The sequence below is a fragment of the Rhinopithecus bieti genome, unplaced genomic scaffold, assembly GCF_001698545.2.
Source record: "Rhinopithecus bieti isolate Rb0 unplaced genomic scaffold, ASM169854v2 scaffold_1070, whole genome shotgun sequence".
Classification (NCBI taxonomy): Eukaryota; Metazoa; Chordata; class Mammalia; order Primates; family Cercopithecidae; genus Rhinopithecus; species Rhinopithecus bieti.
Window position 1 is genome coordinate 421,664 of NW_016803844.1, and position 9,749 is coordinate 431,412.

Sequence of the window (9,749 nt, forward strand, 5' to 3'; positions counted from 1 at the left end):
GAATTATCCTCCTGGCAGCACTAATTAGCAAGAGACCTTTAAGGTAGGAATTACACATAATGTCGTCTTCAACACCAATACCAATCAATTAGTGGTGGCTGCCTGTAGCCACATCCAGATTCAAGCAGGAAATAATGCTTTGATCAATTAGTCCTCCTATCGATCATGAATACAACAGAGGAAGTGGCAACAGGTGAATGATGAGTATCATCCCTGACCTAAAGGAAGTTGCATATCAAGGAACAGGGTTAGGGGCTCGGAGGATCTGGGTTTTCTTTAATTAATATGGAGAATTCATTTTATTAAGGAAGAAAACATATTAAGGAAGTTATCATTTACCATATAATTTCACATCATAATTTCTTTGGGCAATTGCCTTCATTTCCTTCAAATGTTCACCACCCAACATGGTTTGCAGATCTTTTGGCATGTGGATTATGCATGATGAGGCACATTCTGGTTTACCTCTGTACATTCTAAAATGCTGTGCCCAGAACTCCCTAGAAAGGGGCAGAATAGGGAACAGCATAGACAAAAAATATCCCCAAGTAATATTGGAAATGAAGAAACAGAATAAAAACCACAAAACATCAAGAATATCCTCCAATACCTTTATTAAATCTAAAAGAAACAGTAGAGGTACATCTAACTAGTATGGCACCACCAAAAAGAGGCAGGCAAAGAATCTAAGGAAGATGCTTCCAGTGAAAGAAACTCCAGTGCTAGCCAGAAACTTACAGTCAAGGGTAGGCAAATTTTTATTCTGCATTTGAAAAAGATTGATAATTTAATAATCATTGCAGAAATAAAGGTGAACTACTTCATTAAATAATATTTAAGACTTAAGTATTAATTACAGAGAAATATAATATTAGAGCTTTATATATGTAAAGTAAAAGTACCAAGGCTGAAACAAATCGTAAATGTTCAGTACATTCTTGGGCCATTCAAATCTATTCATTTACATCTATAATTATTTTTCAAAGGTACCTGAAACCAAAAATCACAGGAAAGAATAAATTTAAAGAGTATCTATTATTCCTTAAGAGAACCATGTGGTCTCTAATTAAAAGCTGTGTAGTCCAAAGACCTCGTACAAGGCTGGCTCAGTCCCAGAAGTAGCTCTCCTGGCTACACATTAGAGATACCTGGAGAGGTGTTTTGTGCTTGTTGTTTTGTTTGGTTGTTGTTTTTATTAATTCCAAAGTTGACCAATTAAATCAAGCTTAATCTGCAAAAACCTCCCCAGAGGATTCTAATCAGAAACCAGGTTGAGTCCTACCTAAATTCTAACGCAGTTATGCCTACGTTAGATTTGCCTACGTTCAATTCTCTAACAACTACTCACTCCAGCATGCCAGCTGGTAGGATGAAAATTGACTATGAGCTAGGGAAATTAAATTCTTCCTGCTCTGTTTTCGTCAGATAACTCCTCTCTGTTCCCAATTAAGCCATGACCCAGTGCTTTCTCATTTACATGAATTGTAGATGATGTGTCCAAGCGAGGAGGACATAAGAGAAGCAAGGTGCCAAATAAAGAATGAGAGGTCAAATGTGTAAGTAATAAAAGTATTTCTTCAATTGCATTCGTCAGTTCAAAGCTATGAAGACTTGATTCCAAAAGTGCAGATATTTTTTGACAAACTAAGAGCATTTGGTACATTTTTTGGCAGATGGCAAGATAAAGTCCATTTGCTTAACAAGCCACTCCTTCTTTGATGTGGTTAACTATGACCTCTTGGGGTACATACCAACCTTATCAAAATCCATCTGGGTAGTGCTGTCTCTTGTAAAAATGCCTCCTCTCGTTTTACTATTAGTATTGCTTTCATGCCAACAGTGTTCTTGACACTGCGTAATCCCAGGAAGACAGGGTTCCAAACCAGTGATTTGAAACCTACATAACAGACTCAGCAATTGAGACATAAAACTACAGGTGGGAATGTGGGCAAATTTGAAGATTGTAAGTTTCATTTTCATTTTTCTTCATCCTTCCTTTTGCTGTCCATCAATCCATACTTTTTTTTTTTTTAAATGGAGTCTCCCTCTGTCGCCCAGGCTGGAGTACAGTGGTATAATCTCGGCTCACTGCAAGCTCCGCCTCCCGGGTTTACGCCATTCTCCTGCCTCAGCCTCCCGAGTAGCTGGGACTACAGGTGCCCACCACCTCACCCGGCTAATTTTTGTATTTTTCTTTTTTTTAGTAGAAATGGGGTTTCACCATATTGGCCAGGCTGGTCTCAAACTCCTGACCTTAGGTGATCCGCCCACCTCAGCCTCCCAAAGTGCTAGGATTACAGGCGTGAGTCACCATGCGTGGTCCATACTTTTTTCTCATTCTCTTTTCTGTGTTACAGAATATAATCTGCTGAATGTAAGGGGGAGAGTTTTTTTCCCCAAAATGCCAAAGTACATAAAGATAAAGGTGAAAGTTTCCTCTCACCAGTTCCAGTGTTAACAGTGAGGTACGTGTTATTTCAGACATTTTTTCCCATGCATATACTATACTTAACTTTCACTGTTGCTTTTTATTAAAAATCAAAACCATTTCACACAAAATGAGTTTTGTAAAGACTTTTTAGGAAAGAATTTTCTAGTCAGTCTGATAGATTCAGAGGGAAAAGATCTAAAGGATAAGTGTGGGCAAGAGGAAGAGACAAAAATGAAACTAGAAGAAAATGAGAGAAAGTCTTCATCAATAAATGGAGAATTAAAGAGAGACTTCATTATGGCTCAAACAGTTAAACAGAGGCAACAAAAACAACACACACACAAAAAATGTCTATCTTATTCTCAGTGGTATATATACCCAGGGCATAGTAGGTGCTTAATAAATACTTGTTTACTAAATGAATACCATACAGTCTCACTTGTGTTGCATGACCTAGATCAAATTAGAACCCAGGAAGGCAGAGGTAAGTTTATAATAGTTAACAAGATAAGAAATTAGTTTAAGAAAAGCATTTTGATATTGAGAGACATATTAACATTTGATGTTGGCTTATACATGTTTAAAAGAAAGAATCTAGAGGTAAAATAATAGGAAAAAGCCAAGATAGATAAAATATAGTTACTGATTACAGCAGATATAGAGGGAAAACTTTGAAGTATTTGTTAGAGAATGTAACCAGACAGGGTAAAGTGGGGAGCCTAGAGAATGAATCAATATCTGTGGAGTTGTAGCATGTGCCAGACTTTTTTTTTTTTTTTTTTTGAGACAGAGTCTCACTCTCGCTGCCCAGGCTGGAGTGCAGTGGCACCATCTCAGCTCACTGCAACCTCCACCTCCTAGGTTCAAGCGATTCTCCTGCCTCTCAGCCTCCCAAGTAGCTGAGGTTACAGGTGTGCGCCATCATGCTTAGCTAAGTTTTTTGTATTTTTAGTAGAGACAGGGTTTCACCATGTTGGCCAGGATGCTTTTGAACTCCTGACCTCAAGCTATCAGCCCACCTCAGTCTCCCAAAGTGCTAGGATTACAGGCGTGAGCCACTGCACCCAGCTAGCACGTGCCAGACTCTCAACTGGGTTATTTTATTCATCTGCACAACAAATCTGCAAAGGAGCAATTAATGATCTTCATTTAAAGATATGAAAACTGAGGTTCTGAAAGGTTTAAGGTCTCAAACCTCTTAGATAATAAAGAGCAGAAGCACTTTTCCAAACCAGGCCTTGGTCCTCTAATCCCAGGCCTCACTCCAATTGACCGAAGCTTCCTCCAGAGCAGTATGTTGTGGGAATAAGCTCATCGGAATTGTAAACAGTAGTGTAGGGTCTTGCTATTCAGAGCAAGCTATAGGGACCATTAGCAGGGACATCACCTGGAAGCATGATCTTGGGCCCCACTCCAGAATTACTGAGCAACAATCTGTATTTTAACAGATCCCTAGGTGACTGGTATGCATATTAACATTTGATAAGCCCTCATTTGTCTATTTCTTCTTGCAATTAAAGAGAGAGAGAAGCACTCATTAAACATCATTTTCCCTGGAATTTAGCAACGCCCATTTGGGAGAATTTCAAGGATTCTCTGAAACCAAAATGCCTGGAAACAGTGAGAAGCTAGTTTCCATTAGGTGCCTTGCCAATTGCATACTAGACAGTCTTTAATCATTGCATCCTTGTTATGTACACATCAAATGGTTCATATAGTGGAACAGAATAAAACAAGTCAAAAGTCAAGACTACTGTGATTCAGTGTAGAGTAGGCTGATGCATTTAGCAACATCTACTTAAAATGCAACTCTCTGCCCATGTTCTTTCCTTTCCTTCCTATCCAAAGATATATGACAGCCAACTTTAACTCCACCTCTACTGCTTAGACCTCAAAAACAACCACTCACAGGCTGTGCATGTGTGTGCTGGGGATGAAAAAGCGTATACTTTGGAAACTCTCCCAGAGCTTCTATGCACTACTTGGGTTTAGGTAACTAAGTCTTAGAGGACCTTATTCTGGTGTTGTCCCTCCCACTCACTCACCCAGAAGATGCAGCTGGCTCTAGACAACTGGAAGTACAGAGCTCTCTGCCATTCAGTACCCAAGGGCCTTGAGAAAGCCATTCGTCCTTTCTGTGCCTCAATTGCCTCACCTGTAAAATGGGCCTTACCTAGTTCACAGGGAGACCAGGAGAATTAATTAGTGTTTGTAAAGCTTTAAGATACCCTAGATGAAAGTAGCTATATAAGTGTAAATGATTATCATTATCATTATTATTATTATTATTACATAAAGTATGGATGACAGATTAAGTATGGGATTATATGTCAACCTCCTAGGGATGGCAGATTTCTGGATAAACAAAAAGTGCTGTAGACTATTATTATCCACCTGCCTTTCCCATGTCTGTTCAGGAAAGCATCATCATGTTCACTAAGCTAATCATACAACAAGAAGTCTTCTTTAGTTCACTAGAGATGAATTCAGATGAAATGGTAATGAATGAAGACTAGAAAATCTCTTAAACTGTTTATCTCCAAGATAAAGCAGAACTTGCTGCCCATGTAAATTGTAATCATCTGGTAAACGGGGATGGAGCAATTTTGAACCCAGCCTACCACTAAACCAAGTTACCAAGTCAGTCCAATTAAAAGTTTGCATTTTCCTTTCAGACACACTGTAAATGAAAGTATAAATAAATGCTGAGAAAATTTAAAATCTCTGCCAGATGATCCCTCTGCACAACAACAAAGTAAAGGAAATCTGTAGGGGATTAAGGCCACTTCTGTTCACCCTGAGTAAAACGGAATCAGCCTCACAGCAGATGTTCTGTCCCTTTTTTTTTTTTTTTTTTTTGCTACAACCTGGCCCTAGAGTGTATGTGTGTGAACGGGCTGGAAGTTCCAGGTGCCAGCCAGGCAGATCCACCACATATAGAAACCAGAAATTCTAGGAAAAATAGTTAAATAAGAGGTACTTAACGTAGGCTCCCAGCACCCTGTGGGCACCATGGGTCTGAAAGCTTTCATATGCATGTGAATGTTTATGGGGAGAAGGTTCACAGCTTTCATAGATTTTCAACAGTTTCTGTGACCTCAAAGGATTAAGATCCAAATGTTTTCCTCCCACTTAATTTCACTCTCTGTGGAGACACACAATTTCAGTTCTCCTGAAATCCTAATTCACACTGCTTCCTGATATGGGATTGATAATAGCATCTGATAACATGATTTTCCCAACAATTTCTCCACTCTGATATGCTGGCTATTGTTAGGCAGAAGTTTAAGTCAACACGAGCCATAACAACTGAATCTGGTTCTAATTTTATGTTTAGTTAGGAGCATTTTCGTTGTTCCAAACCTTTCCCCATTTGCAGTAACGTTTGTGTTTTGCTGTTCACATTTTTTACTACACTTCTAATGCTTACACTGTTCATTTAACTGTCCTTTCACCGGATTAAAATGACCAGACTATGACTGAAATTTGGTGGAGTGGGAGCTCAGTCTGAGAAAGTATGAATCTTTATTTTATTTCAGATAAGCTCCTGGAAAATGTACATATTTTCCAAAGCAATCAATCAGAATTCACTTGGCAACTAAGCAATCCTACAGGCCCCAGTTCCTTTATGTGATTTATGAGACGTTCTCTTTCCAATAAAGTTGAAAGTACCAGGAGAATAGCTTCTCACCCAGCATTTTTTAACTGCAGCTTCCAAGCTAAGCCAAGAATTGGAAAGGCACACAACAGGATGCAAAAAATCAGAAATGGAACAAATTCTATGTGGAGGCAGAACATCCTCCTTAAATCACTTTCTAGCTCAATATCTCTGCATTTTTCACTGATGCAAATATTAAATGAAATGTTGCTTTATACTGTAATTCATAAAGGGTCATGCAGCATTGGGTAGTGCGAGTTTTGTGGGGTTTTTTAAATTATACAAACCACCTTGGGGGAGTCAAAAGAACATAGGACTGAGAGGTAGGAGGCTTGAGTCCTAGGTCACCACTTGCCTCTTGAGTGAACTATCACTGCCCTATCTGTAAAATAAGGAGGGTCTACAGATAGATAACCTCCAGCTCTAAAGCTCTATACCACTGAACTCTACATGAGTACTCTAAAGATTATTTAGAGGCATCCTGTTGAGATTTCTGATCTCCCTGGCTACCACAAACATTAACTGAAAAGCTGTTTTATTCTAGAAGCTGAGCCTAGCACAAGATATTCAAGATAAATAAGACATTATCTCTGCCCTTCAAAAAGCTCCCAATCTTGCTGCATACCATCAATATAATATTATGAGGTTAAGTTAGAAAAATCAGCAAAGTTCCATGGGCACATAGTGGGAGAGAGCAAGGTAAAGGCATTTGAAATAAAGGAGGCAGGATTGGACACAGTGACTAACGCCTGTACCCAGTACTTTGGGAGGCCAAGGTAGGAGAATGGTTTGAGCTCAGGAGTTCCAAACAAGTCTGGGCAAGATGGCAAGGACTTGTCTCTACACACACACACACACACACACACAAAAGCCAGGAGTGGTAATGTGCACCTGTGGTTCCAGCTACTTGGGAGGCTGAGGCAGAAGAATTGCTTGAGCCCCGGAAGTCGAGACTGCCATGAGCCGTGTTCAGGCCACTGTACCCCAGCCTAGGTAAAGGAGAGAGACAAAGAAAGAAAGAAAGAGAGAGAGAAAGAGAGAAAGAAAGAAAGAGAGAGGGGGGAAAGAAGGAAGGAAGGAAGGAAGGAAGGAAGGGAGGGAGGGAGGGAGGGAGGAAGGAAGGAAGGAAGGGAGGAAGGAAGGGAGGAAGGAAGGAAAGAAAAGAAGAAACAAAGGAGACAAGGCATGCAAACGCATGGAGAAATGAAATGCCTTGTGTGGTCAGGGATGGGAAGAGCAAGCCCAGGATTTGTTCTCCTTCTCTATCCTGGTCAATAAACCCAGACAATTTGAAAGGAAACCCAGAGGTCTCCTTCTCTCTCCCTCCAGCTTATCTGTGCCCTACTTCCTTTACTCGGGACCCATCTTCATCCCTCTAGTTCTAGAGCCAAGCAAAAGGCAGTCCCAAACCCAGAGAGAAGGTCTTAAAGTTCAGTCCTCCCTTATCATTTCTTTACTGCCTGGCTCTGTGCTGTTTGTGCCTAATAGGAGAATGGTGAGAAGAAAAACTGGGGTTGCCTTTCACCACTTCTGCTGCAGAGTGAAGAATTACTTCACTTCCATCCTATTTCCTGCTCAAATGTGTTTACTTCTTTCTCATTGTTCTACTCGATTGGCATTTCTGGAAGAGCTCCTTGCTCCTCCCTCTGTATACTCTATTGTTAAATGGCAACCAGATCTCTTCTCCGGAGGTGTAGAGTCAGGAGGTAGAATGTCTGGGCAAAATACATTGCCAGAAGTATTCACATACCTCACTCTTCATAAAATATGATAGTATCAGAAATGCTTGTTTATTTTTCTAGCTATGTTTCTGCTATCAACTCACTCTTTCGCTCTATCTCTCTTAGGATTAAGAGAACATAACTGCTAGGTAACTGAACCAACAGTACAAAATTCAGGATTCACACTCAGATGTCTGTCTAATGCTTATAGCAAGACACTACAGTAATTCAGTATCAAACTAGCAAGCAATTACGACAATCTACAATTATTATGCTATTAGATAGAGTAACTTTTCCCAATAGTATTTGATCAACTAACAGATGTTCCTCCCAAAAAAGAACTCTGTAATCAAAAACAATTTGAGGCAGGGCGTGGTGGGGCTCACATGGGTAATCCCAGCACTTTGGGAGGCCTAGGTGGGTGTATCACTTGAAGCCAGGAGTTTGCGACCAGTTTGATGCCAGGCCAACATGGTGAAACCCTGTCTCTACTAAAAATACAAAAAATTAGCCAGGTGTGGTGGCACACACCTGTAGTCCCTGCTACTTGGGAGGCTGAGACAGGAGAATATCTTGAAACCAGGAGGCAGAGGTTGCAGTGAGCCAAGATCGCACCCCTCCACTCCAGCCTGGGCAAAAGAGTGAGACTCTGTCTCAACAAAAACAAAAGAAACTGAAAAATCAAACAATTTGAGAAAATCCTGGGTTTAAAAAAGTTAAACAGGTCTCTACTACAGGACTTTTCAGATCCTTTTCAGATACTTTAATTTGTTAATGTAGTCTGTAAGTCAAGAAAGTAATTCGGCGGTAGCCGCACGGAGTCAGTGCCCTTAGTACCCCGCTGGCACCTACCTTGACTCTTGCTGGCCGCACGAACCCGTTTGTGCTCGGTGTCATAGTGCACACGCCTTGTAAGCGACGGCGCCATGAGTCTGACTTCCGGTTCCAGCAGATGAGTTGAATGGATCACAGCAGTTACCATTGCTGCTGGGACAGCTGCAATGGGTTATCTAGCTTACAAAAGATTTTATGTTCAAGATCATCGAAATAAAGCTATGATAAACCTTCACATCCAGAAAGACAATTCCAAGATAGTACATGCTTTTGACATGGAAGATTTGGGAGATAAAACTGTGTACTGTCGTTGCTGGAGGTCCAAAAAGTTCCCATTCTGTGATGGGTCTCACACAAAACACAAGGAAGAGACTGGAGTCAACGTGAGACCTCTGATAATCAAGAAAAAAGAACCTTAAGTGGAGACTTTTGATGCTGCAAATCAACTCGTCGTGAAATTACCTGATTGTTTAATTAGAATGACCACCACCTCTGTCTGATTCACCTACCCTGGGTTCTAAATGTGGTATATTGCCAACTGCAGGTTTCACATTCATAGATTTGCCTTACTTGTTGAAACATTGTGGTGCACATTTGTTGAAACAAAACAAAACAAAAAAAGAGGAAAAACCAAAAAAATAAAAAAAAAAGTAATTCAGAAATTTACTAGATCCCTTTTTGCCAAAGTACATATGAATCACTCTGAGAAACTGTTGAAAATTCATATTACCAAGCCCCTCAGAAGCAGCCTTGGAGCCTGTACTTTAACACCCCAGGTAGTTCAGATGCAGTTGATCTGCACACTGAGAAATACTGACATGAAATGTTTCCCTAACTAGGGTTCTTGGAACACACTTTGGGAAATGAAAATGCTGGTGCAAGGAATTAACTCAAGGTCAGTCCCCAAAAGTGCTTGTTTTGTTCCAATACATCACAGTTCTCATTCACGTTAATTTAAATAGCTTGTTTTGTTATAGTTGCAAGATAACACCTGACTATTGAAAAAAAGGCAAACTAGCAATAGAATTAAGAGGAGCCAACCAGCTATTGACAAGGAAACCCCTAGTAGAGCTAATAATGGCAGTGTCAAGGTTTCTGTTGTTTA

The 9,749-nt window shown here is 40.2% G+C and overlaps 1 pseudogene; it reads left to right on the top strand.

Moving 5' to 3' along the window:
• Positions 1-8,736: 8,736 nt before the first annotated feature.
• Positions 8,737-9,063, top strand: LOC108517345 (CDGSH iron-sulfur domain-containing protein 1 pseudogene; annotated as a pseudogene).
• The last annotated feature ends 686 nt before the right edge of the window (positions 9,064-9,749 follow it).